At 36.6% G+C, this 15,398-nt stretch overlaps 1 protein-coding gene across 1 annotated transcript in view; it reads left to right on the top strand.

The window, feature by feature from the left end:
* The window catches only part of LOC111150483 (diacylglycerol kinase kappa), a 175,976-nt gene that overhangs the window by 81,819 nt on the left and 78,759 nt on the right, over positions 1-15,398 (top strand). The window lies entirely within an intron of this gene.

The raw sequence follows: 15,398 nt of genomic DNA, 5'->3' as shown, positions 1-15,398 counted from the left end.
TAAAAAAAGAAGAAGAAGAAGAAAAAGAAGGCCTTTACCAACCGAAGATAATAAAAATATTCAAGCATTAAAAAACAAAAACAAAAACAAAAAACACAAGATAACGTCTCAGAAAAAAGTACTTAATGAAATATAGAAGGGTTATTTACCTGATAAAGTTCAAAATAGGGGTACTTGGGTGGTTAAGTCAGTTAAGCATCTGCCGTCAGCTCAGATCTTGATCCCAGGGTCCTGGAATTGAGGCCCATGTTTTGCTCCCTGCTCAGTGGGGAGTCTGTTTCTTCTGCCCTCCCTCTGTTCATGTTGTGCTCTCTCTCTTTCAAATAAATAAACAAAATCTTTTTTAATAAGTTCAACATAATGGCCATAAACATACTCACCAAGCTCAGGAGAAGGATGGATGAACACAGTGAGAACTTCAATGAAGGGATAGAAAATATAAAAATGGAGAAGAAACAAATAAATGGAAAAATATTTTGTGCTCATGGAATGGAAAAATTAATATTGTTAAAATGTCCATACTGCCCAATCCATAAATCTATAGATTTATAGATTTAATGCAATCTCCATCAAAATTTCAATGGCATTTTTCACAGAACAAGAACAAGTAATCCCAAAATTTGTATGGAACCGTAAAAGACCCCCAAATAGCCAAAGCATCTTCAGAAAGGTAAAGGAAGTGAGAGACATCATGCTCCGTGATTTCAAACTATATTACAAATCTTATAGTAATCAAAACAGTATGCTACTGGCAGAAAAACAGACTCATAGGTCAATGGAATAGAATATAGAACCCAGAAACAAACCCATTCATATATGGTCAATTAATTTATGAAAAAGCCAAGAATATACAATGGGGAAAAGACAGTCTCTTCAATAAACAGTGTTGGGAAAACTGGATGACCACATGTGAAATAATGAAACCAGACTACTATTTTACACCACTCACAAAAAATTAACTCAAAATAGATTGCTGACTTGAACATAAGACCTGAAACCATAAAACTCCTAGAAGATAACATGAGCAGTAAGATATTTGGTATTTGTCTTGGCTATGATATTTTTGTATTTGATACCATAAACAAAGGAAGCAAAAGGAAAAATAAATATGTGACTACACTTCTGGGTACTTATCCAAAGAAAATGAAAACACTAATTTGAAAAAAATCTATGCGCCAATTTATGTGTGCATATCTAATAATAAGATTTTACCTAGTTAAAAAAAAATCTATGCACCAAATTGCACCACCGTGTTATTTACAATAGTCAAGATATGGAAACAACTGAAGTATCCATGGACAGATGAATGGATAAGAAAATGTGATGTATATAATAATGGAATATTATTCAGCAATAAAAAATAAAATCTTGCCATTTGCAACAACATGAGTGGACCTGGAGGGCATTTTGCTAAGTGAAGTAAGTCAGAAAGACAAATACCGTATGATCTCACTTATATGTGGAACCTTAAAAAAAAAAACAAGCACCAAACTCATAGATACAGAGAACAGATTGGTAGTTGCCAAAGTGAGGATTGGATGAAATGCATAAGAGGGGGGTTATTTTTTTAGCCACTGTATAGTACAGCATTACTTTTTGATGTAGTGTTCAGTGATTCATTAGTTGCATAATAATGCCCAGTGCTCATCACAACACATTCCTTCCTTAATACTCATCACACCCCATCCCCTACAACCCTTCCCCTCAGAAACCCTCAGTTTGTTTCCTAGAGTCCATAGTCTCTCATGGTTTGTCTCCCTCTCTGATTTCTCTCCCTTCAGATTTCTCTCCCTTCCCCTATGGTCCTTCCTGCTATTGCTTATGTTCCATATATGGGTGAAACCATATGATAATTATCTTTCTCTGCTTGACTTATTTCATTTAGCATAATCCCCCCAGTTCCATCCATGTCGATGCAAATGGTGGGTATTCATCCTTTCTGATGACTGAATAATATTCTATTGTATATATGTACCATATCTTTTTATCTATTCATCTGTTGAAGGGCATCTCGGCTCCTTCTGCAGTTTGGCTATTGTGGACATTACTTCTGGAACATTGGGGTGCAGTGCCCTTTGTTTTCACTACATCTGTATCTTTGGGGTAAATACCTAGTAGTGCAATTGCTGGGTTGTAGGGTAGCTCTATTCTTAACATCTAGAGGAAGCTCCATTCTGTTTTCCAGAGTGGCTGCACCAGCTTGCATTCCCACCAACAATATAAGAAGATTCCCCTTTCTCCACATCCTGGCCAATACTTGCTATTTCCTGTTTTGTTAATTTTTGCCATTCTAACTGGAGAAAGGTGGTATCTCATTGTGGTTTCGGTTTGTGTTTCCCTGATGGCTAGTGAAGTTGAGTGTTTTTCATGTGTCTGTTAGCCATTTGTATGTCTTCTTTGGAGAAGTGTCTATTCATGTCTTCTGCCCATTTTTTGACGTGATTATCTGTTTTGTGTGTGTTGAGTTTGAGTAGTTCTTTGCAGATCTCGGATATCAGCCCTTTATCTGTAGTGCATTTGCAAATATCTTCTCTCATTCTGTGGATTATCTCTTAGTTTTGTTGACTATTTCCTTTGCTGTTCAGAAGTTTTTTTGTCTTGATGAAGTCCTGAAAGTTCATTTTTGCTTTTGTTTCCCTTGCCTTTGGAGACATGTCTGGAAAGAAGTTGCCATGGTTGATGTTGAAGAGGTTACTGCCTATGTTCTCCTCTAGGATTTTGATGGATTTTGTCTTGTGTTGAGGTCCCTCATGCATTTTGAGTTTATCTTTGTGTATGGTGTAAGAGAATGGTCGAGAGAATAGCTGTCCAATTTTCCCAGCCCCACTTATTGAAGAAACTGTCTTTTTTCCATTGGGTATTTTTTCCTGCTTTGTCAAAGATTAGTTGACCATAGAGTTGAGGGTCCATTTCTGGAGTCTCTATTCTGTTCCATTGTTCTATGCGTCTGTTCTTGTGCCAGTACCATGCTGTCTTGGTGATCACAGCTTTGTAACATAGCTTAAAGTCAAACAATGTGATACCCCCAGCTTTGTTTTCCTTTTTCAACATTTCCTTGGTGATTCAGAGTCTTTTTGGTTCCATGCAAATTTTGTAATTGTTTGTTCCAGCTCCTTGAAAAATGCCAATGTATTTTAAAGGGAATGGCATTAAAAGTGTAGATTGCTCTGGGCAAGATAGACATTTTAACAATGTTTGTTCTTCCAATGCATGAGCCTGGAATGTTTTTCATCTTTTTGTATCTTCAATTTCTTTCATAAGTGTTCTGTAGTTTCTAGAGTATAGATTCTTTACCTCTTTGGTTGGATTTATCTCAAAGTATCTTATAGTTTTTGATGCTGTTGTAAATGGAATAGATTCCCTAATTTCTCTTTCTACAGTTACATTGTTAGTGTATAGGAGAGAAACTGATTTCTATGGACTGATTTTATGTCCTGCCACATTGCTGAATTGCTTTATGAGATCTAATAATTTAGAGGTGGAGTCTGTTGGGTTTTCCACATAAAGTATGTCATCTTCAAAGAAAGAGTTTGACTTCTTTGCCAGTTTAGATGATTTTATTTATTTTTGTTATCTGATTGCTGATGCTAAGACTTCTAGCACTATATTGAACAATAGTGGTGAGAGTGGGCATCTCTGTCACGTTCCTGACCTTAAGGAAAAGCTAAGAGCTTTTCACCATTGAGAATGATATTCACTGTGGGCTTTTCATAGATGTTTTTTATGATATTGAGGAGTGTTCCCTCTATCCCTATACCCTGAAAAGTTTTAATCAGGAACAGATGTTGGACTTTGTCAACTACTTTTTCTGCATCAGATGAGAGGAACATGTGATTCTTGTATTTTCTTTTATTAATGTGCTCTCTCACATTGATTGATTTTCAATTGTTGAACCACCCTTGCATACTAGGAATAAATCCCACTTGGTTGTGGTGAATAATCCTTTTAATGGACTGTTGGATCTTATTGGATCTAATGTACATCGGATCTTGTTGAGAATTTTGGCATCCACGTTCTTCAAGGTTACTGATCTGTAATTCTCCTTTTTGATGGGGTCTTTGCCTGATTTGTGGATCAAGGTAATGCCTGCCTCATAGAGTTTGGAAATTTTTCTTCTGTTTCTATTTTTTGAAACAGCTTCCGCAGAATAGGTGTTACTTCTTCTTTAAATATTTGGTAGAATTCTGATGGGAAGCAGGGAATCTGGCCCTGAACTTATGTTTTTTGAAAGGTTTTTGATTACTATTTCAATTTCATTACTGGCTATTGGTCTATTCAGATTGCCTATTTCTTCCTGTTCCAGTTTTGGTAGTTTATAAGTTTCTAGGAAGGCGTGCATTTCTTTCAGGCTGCTTAATTTGTTGGCATATAGTTGCTGGTAATAATTTCTAAGAATTGTTTCTATTTCCTTGGGGTTAGTCATGATCTCTCACCTTTTATTCATGATTTTGTTAATTGGGGTCCTTTCTCCTTTGTTTTGGACAAGTCTGGCCAGTGGTTTATCAATCTTATTAATTATTTCAAAGAATGAGCTTCTAGTTTTGTTAATCTGTTCTACTGTTTTTCTGGTTTCTATTTCATTGATCTCTGCTCTAATTATTATTTCTCTTCTCCTTCTTGGTTTAGGTTTTATTTACTGTTCTTTCTCCAGCTCCTTTATGTATAAGGTTAGCTTGTGCATTTGGGATTTTTCTAATTTTCGAGACAGACTTGGATGGCTATGTATTTTCCCCTTAGCACCCCCTTTGCAGTATCTCATAGATTTTGGACTGAAGTGTTTTCATTCTCATAAGTTTCCATGAATTTTTTAAGTTCTTCTTGAATTTCCTGGTTGGCCCAATCATTCTTTAGCAGGATGCTCTTTCACTTCCAAGTGTTTGAATTCCTTTCCATTTTTTTTCTTGTAATTGAGTTTTAGTTTTAAGGCAGTGTGCTCTGATAACATGCAGGAAATAATCTCAATCTTTTGGTATTGGCTGAGACCAATACCAAATACTGTGACCACATACTGTGACCCAGTATGTGATCTATTCTGGAGAAAGTTCCATGTGCATTCAAGAAGAATGAGTATTGTGTTGTTTTCAGTTGGAATGTTCTGTATATATCTATGAGGTCCATCTGGTCCAACATATCATTCAAAGCTCTTGTTTCTTTGTTGATCTTCTGCTTAGATGATCTGCCCAATGCTGAGAGTAGAGTATTAAAATCTCTTACTATTCATGTATTACTGTTGATATGATTCTTTATTTTTGTTAACTGCTGGCTTATGTAGTTTGCTGCTCCCAAGTTAAGGGTATAGATATTTACAATTGTTAGATTTTCTTGTTGGATAGACTTTTAAGTATGATATAGTGTCCCTCTGCATCTCTTAATACAGTCTTTACTTTAAATTCTAATTTGTCTGATATGAGAATTGCTACCCCAGCTTTCTTTTGAGGTCCATTGGCATGAAAATGGTTCTCCATCTCCTCACTTTCAGCCTGGAGGTATCTTTAGGTTCAAAATGTGTCTCTTATAGACAGCTTGTGGCTGGGTCCTGTCTTTGTATCCAATCTGCAACTCTGTGCCATTTCATAGGAACATTTAGGCCATTCACATTGAGAGTAACTACTGAAATATATGTATTTATTGCCATCCGATTGTCTGTACAATCCCTGTTTCTATGGATTGTCTCTGTAAATTTCTGGTCTATATTACTCTTGAGGTGTTTCTTCTTTTATAGAATCCCCCTTAATATTTTTTTGCAGGGCTGGTTTGGTGTTCGCATATTCTTTTAATTTCTGCCAGTCCTGGAAGCTCTTTTTCTCTGTCTGTTCTGAATGACAGCTTTTCTGGATAAAATATTCTTGGCTGCATGTTCTCATTTAGTACCCTGATTATGTTGTGCTAGCCCTTTCTGGCTTGCCAGGTCTCTGTGGACAGGTCTGGTGTTATTCTGATGTTCCTCCCTCTGTATGTAAGAAATCTTTTCCCCCTGGTAGCTCTCAGGATAGCTTCATTGGTTCTAAGATTTGCAAGTATTACTATCGTATGCCGGGATGTTGGTCTGTTCTCATTGATCTAGGGAGGGTTCTTCTCTGCCTCTTGGACACAAATACTTATTTCCTTCCCTGGATTAGGGAAGTTGTCAGCTGTGGTTTGCTGAAATATACCTTCTAGTCCTCTCTCTCCACTCCCTCAAGGATCCCAATAATTCTGACATTGGAACATTTCATGGCATCATTAATCTCTCTAAATCTGTTCTCATGGGTTTTTAGCTGTTTACCCCATACCTTCTTGGCTGCCTTCCTTTCTATCAATTTATCATCTAAATGACTAATTCATTCTTCTGCCTCCTTTACCCTAGCTGTTAGAGTATCCAGTTTAATATGCATCTCATTCATAGCATTTTTAAGTTTGGCCTGATTAGCTCTCATTTCTGCCTATATTGTCTCTCATAGTTTTCTCAAACCTGGCTATTGACTTCATAATTGCTACCTTGAAATCTCTCTGACATCTTACTTATATCCAGATACATTAGGTCTGCAGGAGAGACCACTCTTTCTGGTTATTTTATTTGTTGGGAGTTCCTCCTTTTATTCATTCTGTTGAGGGGTGTTGAGGGGATGTACAGAGTTCAAAATATTGACCACAACCCAGCAAAGATGCACCTTAGGAAGATCCAGAGCTTCCAGAAACCACCACAGAAAAAGCAAAGCCAAAATGAAACTCAAGAATAAAATTTATAAAATTAAAGAAGAATTTAAAATTAAAAATTGAGAGAAAGGGAAGTAAAAACAGGGGGGTGAAGTGTGATGGGGGCTATAATCTCTCCGTGTGGGCAAGGTAGGGTATCTCCATTCTTCTTAGGTGTATTTTGCTCTGTTTGTTAGAGGACACAAATTCCCAGAGTTACAGGGAAAATAAAACTGTTAGAAAAAAAGTCTACATTGAAACATTTATCTACATAAAAAATATACCTGTGAAAAAATACAAGTTAAAAACCTACTATGAAATATGTTATATTAAACATCTAGTTGAAATGAGAAAAAGGTAAAAAGAAAAAACATGAAAGAAAGAATAAAAAGAAAAAAAGTTGTATCTGAAAAATACCCAAGCCATGAGGCAATGCCTAGAGCTCAATATATTATTTTTCCCTGGCATTAGAGTTTTATAGTTTTATGGGGGCCATAGGGTTGTCGTCCTCTTGTTCTTCCAGCCTGTCTTCTGGGGGAGGGGCCTGCCATGCTGTTTCTCAGGCAACACTGTCTGGGCTCTGTGGAAACTGTTTTTTTGAGCTTTTGTTCTCTGGAGACTTTCTGTGCCTTTTCTGAGGGTCAGAACAAAATAGCTGCACCCAGACCTCTGTCCCAAATCACAGTCTGCTCTTTCTGAACCCTCCAGAACACAGTCTCCATTTCTGTAAGTTCCACTGAAAACTGCAGCTTTCTGCATGCAGTGTGCGCCCACAGCAACCTTGTTAGCAGTCTACCCCGGGGCCCTGCTTTTTTTTTTGCCTTTTGTGATTCTAAAACCTCGAGCAATCCTGGGTTCATGCACATTCCCCTGCAGCTCCTGGATCCTGTTTGAACACTGTTATAAAGCCCTTCCTGGTTGCTACCAGTCTGCAAGTTATCACCCAGTCCCCCAGCACAGGGCACTATTGTGCTCCAGTGTTTTGTCACTTCCCAGGGGCCAGCTTATGGTGGCTCCCTCCCCCTTCTACTTCTCTTCTGATAACTGTTCACAGATTCATGAGTTCTCCCTTCCTACCTTAGGACAGATGGTGCTTTGCTGCTTGTAGGGACCCAGATGCATATTCTTATATCTCAGCTTGATTTTGTGGATATTCAGAATGGTTTGGTTGATATCCAGCTAAATTCAGGGGACATGTTAAGAGTCCCCTATTCATCCACCGTCTTGCCTAAAGGGAGGTTTATTCTGAAATAAATCAGTCATGGGATGTAATGTACAATATCATGACTATAGTTAATAATACTACATTACATATTGGGAAGTTGATAAGAAAGTAGATCTTAAAAGTTCTCATCACAAGAAAAAGATTCTGTAATTATATACAGTGACAGATGTTAGCTAGACTTATTGTGATGATCATATCACCATTGTATTTAAATATCAAATTATTATGCCATACACCTGGAACAAATATAAAGTTATATGTTGACTATACCTCAATAACAAAAGAAAGAAAATAGCAAATAGAAGTCAGAAAACTGAAGAATATAATAACTGAACTACAAAATACACTAGAGGGATTCAACCTAGACTAGGTGAAGCAGAAGGAAAGATCAGTGAATTCAAAGACAGGGCCGTGGAACTCAATCAGAACAGCAAAAAGAAAAAAACGAGAATGAAAAAATGTGAAGATAGCTGAAGGGACTATGAGACAACATCAAGTGAACCAACATTCTCATTATAGGGTCCCAGAAGGAGAAAATAGAGAGAGAGAAGGGACAGAAAACTTATTTGAAGAAATAATGGCTGAAAACTTTCTTAACCTGGAGAAGGAAACAGACATACAGATACAGGAAGCACAGAGAGTTGCAAATAAGATGAACCAAAGAGACCCACATAAAGACACATTATAATTAAAATATTAAAAGTTAAAGACAAGAAGAGAATGTTAAAAGCAAGAAGAGAGAAACAAGTTGTTATGTACAAGGCAACTCCCATAAGACTACATCAGATTTTTCAGCATAAAATTTGCAGGCCATAAATGGGTGGAACAATATATTCAAAATGGTGAAAGAAAAAAACTTCCAAACAATACTCTACACAGCAATATCAATCATAATTGAAGGAGAGATAGAGTTTTTCAAACAAAAGCTAAACAAGCTCATTATCTCTATACTGGCCTTATAAGAAATGTTAAAGAGGGGACACCTGGGTGGCTCAGTCGGTTAAGTGACTGACTCTTTTATTATTATTATTATTCTTAATTTCAGAAGTAGAATTTAGTGATTCATCCGCTGTGTATAATAGCCAGTGCTCATTACATCAAGTGCCTTCCTTAATGTCCATCATCCAATTACCTGTTCCCCCCACCCACCTCCCCTCTGGCAACCCTCAGTTTGTTTCCTAGAGTTAAGGGTCTCTTATGGTTTGTCTCCTTCTCTGTTTTCATCTTTTTTAAAATTTTTTCCTTCCCTTCCCCTATGTTCATCTGTTTTGTTTCTTAAATTCCATATATGAGTAAAATCCTATGGTATTTGTCTCTCTCTGAATGACTAATTTTGTTAGCATAATACCCTCTAGTTCCAGCCATGTCATTTCAAGTGACAAGATTTCATTATTTTTGATGGCTGAGTAATATTCCATTGCATGTGTCCATACATACACACATACACACACACCCATCTTTATCAGGAACATCTGGGCTCTTTCAATATATTAGCTATTGTGGAGTATCTGACTCTTGATTTCAGCTCAGGTCATGATCTCAAGGTCATGAGATCAAGCCCCATTTTGGACTCTGTGCTGCTTGTGTGGCCTGCTTGAGATTTTTCTCTCTCCCGCTCCCTCTGCCCCTCCCCACCAAAAAAAAAAAGAGAGAAGAAGTGCAAAAGGGACTTCCTTAAGCTGAAATTAAAGGGCACTAATTAGTAAAATGAAAGCATATGAAAAATAAAAGTCTCACTGGTAAGGGTAAATTCAGAATAATCTAACAGTGTGAAAGTGGTGAATTAATCACTTATAAAGCTATTATGAAGGTTAAAAGACAGAAGTAGTAAAAGCAACTATAACTATAATTTGATAAGTGATACATGGCATAAAAAGATGTAAATATGATATCAAAAACATAAAACATGTGGGGGAGTAAAATATAGACCTTTATAAGCATTCAAGCTTCAATTGTTATCAACTAAAAACAGACTGTACAAAAATTGTTATGTGTAAGCCTTATGGTAACCACAAAACAATAACCTTAGTAGATACACAAAAGAGAAAGAGAAAGAAATCTTCATATACCACTATAGAAAATCTTCAAATCACAAAGGAAGGGAACAAGGAAAAAAGGAACAGGGGAACTACAAAACAACAGAAAGCAATTCAAAACAGCAATTACATACCTATCAGTAATTACCTTAAATATAAGTGAACTAAATTCTCAACTCAAAAGACATAGGGGGACTGGATGGATAAAAAAAAAAAAAAAAGACCCAGTTATATCCTGCCTATAAGAGACTCACTTCAGATATAATGATATACACAGACTGAAAGTAAAGGGATGGAAAAAGATATTCCATCCAAATGGAAATCAAAAAAAGGAGGGGTAGTTATACTTATATCAGACAAAATAGACTTTAAAACACAGACTGCAATAAGAGACAAAGAAGGTAATTATGCAATGATAAAGGGGACAATCCAACAAGAGAATACAACATTTGTAAATATTTATGCACCAACATAGGACCACCTAAGGGGGAAACGCACTGTAACACAATATTAAGGGATTTAAATACTCCACTGTCATCAATAGGTTATCCAGACAGAAATTTAATACAGAAACATTGGTACTAAATGACACATTACACTATATGGATTTAATAGATATATACAGAATATTCCATCCAAAAGCAATAGAATATATATTTTTTCAAATACACATAGAACAGTCTCCAGGATAGATCATATGTTAGACAACAAAACTAGTCTTAATAAATTTTAAAAGATTGACATCATATAAAGCATCTTTTCTGACAACAATGGTATGAAATTAGTAATCAATTATAGGAAGAAAACTGGAAAAACCACAAATATGTGGATATTAAACAACTTGCTACTGAACAACTAATGGGTCAAAGAAGAAATCAAAAGAGAATAAAAAAATACCTTGAGACAAATGAAAATGGAAATACTGCATACCAAAACTTATGGGATGCAGAATTCTGAGAGAATGGTGCTATAGGAGGATCCTGAGCTCACCTCATTCCACAGACACACAGAACAAACCACCACATCAGTACAGCTAATTCAGAAAATGACCCAAAGACTGGCAGAAGAGACCTTCCACAGTTAATTGTGGAAAGGAGGCCATAATGAAAAGAATAAGAGGGGCAGAACCACAGGTGGGAACCAAACCCTTGGTTAGACTAACCACAATTGGAAGAGACACCTCAAGTACAGAGAAATAAGAGGATCAGGCCCCACCACCAGGCACCTCAGGCATGGAAGACCTGAAACTGGGAAGACAAGTTCCCATAATATTTGGCTTTGAAAACCAGTGGGGTTTAACTTCATGAATTTTTACAATCAGCAGGGCTTAATTCTGAGTACTTTAGAAATCAGTGGGTTTAGCTCCAAGAGAATCAGATGGTGATTGGAAACTAGATCCCTGCTGTTAAAGAGACAGTATAACAAATAACCCAGCTGAGATACAGCACAGAAGCAGAATTTGAGAAACACCTGGACTGTATAAGTGGAGGAGACTTATTAACTAATCACAGAACATGGAAGGGCAGGGATCATTAGGAGACTTCTCAAAGAACAAAAGAGCTGGTAGATGTCTTTTCTCTAGCACTCTCCAGCCTAGATAGTTGGACACCTGCAGGAACCAGCAAGAACACTCTTTACATAGCTTCCTAAGACTGTGCACCCTACTTCTATTCTTTTGTAGATCTGCCCCCATTCAACCACCCAATAGTCCCTTCAAAGCAGCTTCTGCTAAATCTCATCCTGCAAGCAGCTCCAGCAGGGATAAACACCATTCCAAGGTGACTCCTACCTTTGGGAGAGTAGAAGATAACCACACTCACCAGTACACCCACAGTCCCAGCAGTCAAACCTTATAGCTGGCCGTGCAAAGAGGGTATCCTGCTGATCAGTGTAACTGTAATGCTGGCAAATGAACTGGGAGCAGGCATCTGGTCTGACTGCAGGCCTTACCACCAAAAAAAGCATCTCAGGAGATAATGCAGGGAGAACATCCTGTAGGTCAGTGTGACTGCAGCCCTGGTAGATGAGCTGAGGGCACGCATCTGGTCTGATTGTCAACACTGCCCAACTACAAGCCTGTGGCAGCCCCACACTGTTAAAGCACAGGGACAAACCCCTGCCTAGTATGCCCACAACAGGCAAAGTGGACTGTTGCACTAACTGGACTAAAGGCAAACAAGGCTCAGCCACAAAAGAGGGGCAAACACAACCCACATAGGAGACACCACTGAAGTGCCTGGTTCTGGTGAATCGGAGACACTATGCTACAGGGCACCACAAGATTTCTTCATAGAACCACTACTTTGAAGATCAGGAGATGTAACTGACTTATCTAATATACAGAAACAAACACAAAGAGTTAGACAAAATGAGAAGACAGACGAATATATCCTGAATGAAAGAACAGGGGGAAAAAAGCAAAACAGTTAAATGGAAAAAATATATATAAGCAATATATCTGATAACGAATACAAAGTAATTGTCATAAAGATACTTACTGGACATGAGAAAAGACTGGATGATCTCAGTGAGACCTGCAGCAAAAAAGAACCAATCAGAGATGAAGAATTCAATAATTGAAATTAAAAATAAACTAGAGGAAATCAATATTAGAGGAGACAGAATCAGTAATAGATAAGAAGAGACAGAAGAACAGATCAGTGATGTGGAAGACAGGATAATTGAAAGCAACCAAGATAAAGAACAAAAACAAAAAAGAATAATAATAAATGAGAGTAAGTTAAGGGAACTCAGTGACATCATCAAACATTAACATTCACATTTAGAGATCCCAGAAGGAAAATAGAGAGAAGAGGCAGAAAATGTATTTGAAGAAATAATAGCTGAAAACTTCTCTAATCTTGGGGAGGAAATAAAGATCCAGATCCAGGCAGCACAGACAGTCCCCAATAATATCAGCCCAAAGAGGTCCACACCAAAACACGTAGTAATTAAAATGGCAAAAACTAGTGATAAAGAAAGAATTTTAAAAGCAACAAGAAAAAATAGTTATATTCAAGGGAAATTCCATAAGGCTATCAGCTGACTTTTCAGAAGAAACTTTGCAGGCCAGAAGAGACTGGTATGATATATTCAAACTACTAAAAGGAATAAACCTGCAACCATGGAGTACCCTACCCAGCAGGGCCGTCATTCAGAACAGGAGAGATCAAGAGTTTCCCAGACCAAAAACAAAAACAAAAACAAAAACAAAAAAAACCTGAAAGAGTTCATCACCATTAAGCCAGCCTTACAATAAATGTTAAAGAAAAGGCCATAATCATGAGTAACAAAACTATAAAAAGAAAAAATTTCACAGGTAACTGCAACCTTATAACAAGACTACTACTTAAGGTTAAAGCACAAAAACAGTAAAATCAATTATATCTATAAAAATCAGTCAAGGGATTCACAAAGTAAAAGGGGTGCAAAGTATGACATCTATAAAACATGTGAAGGGAAGAGTAAAAACTTTGTGCTTTTAATGAGTTTAAACTTAAGCAACCATCAACTTAATATAGACTGCTATGTACATAAGATGTTACATACAAACCTAATGGTAACCACAAATAAAAAATCTGTAACAGATACACATGAAATAAAGACAAATGAATCCAAGCGTATCACTAAGCAAAGCCATCAAAACACAAGGCACAAGAGCAAGAAAAGAAAGGAACAGAGAAGAACTATAAAAACAACTATAAAATAAGTGGAAAATGGCTATAAGTACAACCTATCAATAATTACTTTAATACAAATGAACTAAATGCTTTATTTAAGGCATAGAGGGACTGCATGGATAAGAAAGTAAAACCAATCTGTATGTTGCCCTCAAGAGTCTCATTTAAGACCTAATAACAGGGGTGCCCGGGTGGCTCAGTGGGTTGAAGCCTCTGCTTTTGGCTCGGGTTGTGATCCCAGGGTCCTGGGATCGAGCCCCGCATCAGGATCTCTGCTCAGCAGGGAGCCTGCTTCCTCCTCCTCTCTCTCTGCCTGCCTCTCTGCCTACTTGTGATCTCTGATTGTCAAATAAATAAACAAAATCTTTTAAAAAAAAAAGACCTAATGACATGCAGATTGGAAGTGAAGGGATAGGAAAACATTTATCATGCAAATGGAAGACAAGAAAAGCTGGGGTAATAATACTTATGTCAGACAAAATAGACATTAAAACAAAGACTAACAAGAGACAGAGAAGGACACTACATAATGAGAAAGGAAAAAACTATAAGAGGATATAAATTATAAATATTTGTACACCCAGCATGGGAACACCTAAATACATAGTGTCACTATTAACAGTCATAAAGGAAGAAACTGACAGTGATAAAATAGTAGGGTACTTTAACACCCCACTTATATCAATGGATACATCATCCAGAAAAAAAATAAAGAAGTAGTGGCTTTGAATGACACACTGGACTAGATGGATCTAATAGATATATTTAGAACATTCCATCCCAAAACATCAGAATATACATTCTTGTCAAGTGCACATGGAACATTCTGCAGAATAGATCACATGTGAAGCCACAAAACAAGTTTCAATAAACTCAAAAAGATCGAAACCATATTATGCATGCTTTCCAACCATGATGGTATGAAACTAGAAATCAACCACAAGAAAAAATGTGGAAAGAACACAAAAACATGGAGGTTAAATAACCTGCTACTGAACAATGAAGGGTCAATAAAGAAATCAAAGAGGAAATCACAAACCACAGAGAGGCAAATAAAAATGAAAGCAAAATGGCCCCAAATCTTCGATGCAGCAAAAGCTGTTCCAAGAAGGAAGATTATAGCAATACAGGCTTTCCTAAATTAAATACATAAATAAATCCTCAAATAAACAACCTAACTTTACATCTAAAGGAGCTAGAGAAAGAACAACCAAAGCTGTGAGCCAGTAGAAAGAAGGAAATAATAAAGATAAGAGCAGAAAGAAATGAAATGGAGACTTAAAAAAAAACAATGGAAGAAGAGATCAATGAAACCAGGAGCTGTTTTTTTAAATAATAAACAAAAATGATAACTCTTTAGCCAAACCCATCATGAAAAAGAGAGGACTCAAATAAATAAAATTGGAGATGAAGGAGAAATAATAAACAACACCATAGCAATACAAAGGATTATAAGAGAATATTATGAATAATTATATGCCAATAAGTTCAACAACCTAGAAGAAATGGATAAATTCCTAGAAACATATAACTGTCCAAAACCAAATCAAGAAGAAATGGAAAATTTGGACAAATTACTAGCAATGAAATTTAATCAGTAATCAAAAAACTCCCAACAAACAAAACTTTAGGACCAGCTGGCTTCACAGATGAATTCTACTAAACATTTACAGAACAGTTAAAACATATTCTTCTCAAACTATTCCAAAAAAACAAAATAGGATGTATACCTTCCAAATTCATTCTATAATGTTACTATTACCCTCATTACAAAAACTAGAT

Source organism: Enhydra lutris, unplaced genomic scaffold (assembly GCF_002288905.1).
Source record: "Enhydra lutris kenyoni isolate GAN:26980312 unplaced genomic scaffold, ASM228890v2 scaffoldscaffold23, whole genome shotgun sequence".
NCBI lineage: Eukaryota > Metazoa > Chordata > Mammalia > Carnivora > Mustelidae > Enhydra > Enhydra lutris.
This window is presented reverse-complemented; position numbering and strand designations above follow the sequence as displayed.